Source organism: Mandrillus leucophaeus, unplaced genomic scaffold (assembly GCF_000951045.1).
Source record: "Mandrillus leucophaeus isolate KB7577 unplaced genomic scaffold, Mleu.le_1.0 Scaffold291, whole genome shotgun sequence".
Classification (NCBI taxonomy): domain Eukaryota; kingdom Metazoa; phylum Chordata; class Mammalia; order Primates; family Cercopithecidae; genus Mandrillus; species Mandrillus leucophaeus.
Window position 1 is genome coordinate 1,073,639 of NW_012103043.1, and position 1,593 is coordinate 1,075,231.

Here is a 1,593-nt window from a genome sequence, read left to right on the forward strand (position 1 = left end):
AATCAGAGGTCACTGCAGCCTCAAACTCCTGGGCTCAAGTGATCAAGGTCTGCCTTGGCTTCCCAAAGTGCTGTGAGTACAGGCATGAGCCACTGCACCTGGCCAGAGTCATTCTTGATAATGATGAAGAACTTTAAAGTAATGTTGAGTGAAACAGGACACTGTCCAGAGACCATGGACAGCAGGGCTGAAGGACTTTGGTGTCAGTTGCCCTCTGTACAGCAACTGGGCCCACCTCCCGCCTCCTTTCCCAGGATACCCAGCTCCCATAGGGTGCTGCCTACCTTGGGGAGAAGGTTCCACGTAGTCCACCACAGCCACCTTCCTTCCCAGCTGAGCGGCTGGAAGGATAAGGAGAGCAGCACGTGAGCATGGGGAGCTGGCTCAGGACTCAAGAACAGGCACTCCTTGGGGCCTGTGAGTCCAGAAGAGCGTGGGCAGGGCCTGGGCCTGTGGCTGCCCACACGGTGGCTAAGCTGCACGATGCTAGGGACCCCTGATCTGCCTCTGCACTCTGGCCCGCTGAGCTGCGCTGCCTGCTGGCTCTGCACTGAGCCTCTTGCTGCCACTGCCCACCCAGCTGTGCTGCCCACACACAGGAGCCCTCAGACCTCTCAGGGCCTGCAGCCTTTGTACCATCCACGCCTCACAGTGCTGGCATCAGCCCCACCTGCCCCTGCATGTTCACCATAAGCCCAGCGCCCACCCAAGCATCCCTGGGTGGCATCCCCCAGGTAGCCACCCCACCGGGAATGGCTCCTGACTCAGAGGCTCTCCCTTGCCCCTTCCCAGCCCAGCCAGAGCCCCCTAGGTGGGTATTTGCTGCCTCACTGTCAGGACCAGGACACCAAAGCTCAGGAGAAGTGACGCAGCAGCCCCAGGGTAGGCCAGCCCCAGAGCAGGAGCCGAGTCCTGACTCCAAACCACACTTCCTGCGGCAGAGCCACCCAGCTGCCGTCCCAGCCATCGGCGGGGCCACCCAGGGCCACATGTTCTGAGGCCAACACAGAAACCATTAGCCAGGACCCGGCACGGTGGCTCATACCTGTTATCCCCGCACTTTGGGAGGCTGAGACAGGTGTATCACTTGAGGTCAGGAGTTCAAGACCAGCCTGTCCAACATGGTGAAACCTGTCTCCACTAAAAATAAAAATTTAAAAATTGGCTGGGTGTGGTGGTGCAAGCCTGTAGTCCCAGCTACCCAGGAGGCTGAGGCATGAGAATCGTTCAAGCCCAGGAGGCAGCAGCTACAGTGAGCCAAGATCATGCCACTGCACTCTAGCTTGGGTGACAGAGCAAGACTCTGTCTCAAAAAAGAAAGAAAGAAAAGAAAACATTAGCCAGGACTAATTTCAAGCTTCCATTTGGCCAGGCTTGGGCACTGCATCAGCAAACTTCAGGCCTTGGACTTGACTGCCTCCCAGGGCACACATAAATCTCATGAACCCTACAATGCCACAGGATGTGTTTGATTCATGGCTATTAGAAAGCAAGATTAGAACAAAGTTTTGTAAGAGTTCATTTTAAAAATCCATTTTGCTTGGCTGGGTGCGGTGGCTCACGCCTGTAATCCCAGCACTTTGGGAGGCCGAG

General features: G+C 56.4%; 1 protein-coding gene across 2 annotated transcripts in view; it reads right to left on the reverse strand.

Annotated features, from left to right (window-relative positions):
* TXNRD2 (thioredoxin reductase 2) overlaps positions 1–1,593 on the reverse strand; it is a 64,055-nt gene that overhangs the window by 43,978 nt on the left and 18,484 nt on the right. For both annotated transcript variants that reach the window (XR_001006678.1, XM_011986024.1), the window contains exon 2: positions 285–341. The gene's annotated coding sequence lies outside the window, so the exon portion shown is untranslated. The remainder of the gene's footprint in view (positions 1–284; positions 342–1,593) is intronic.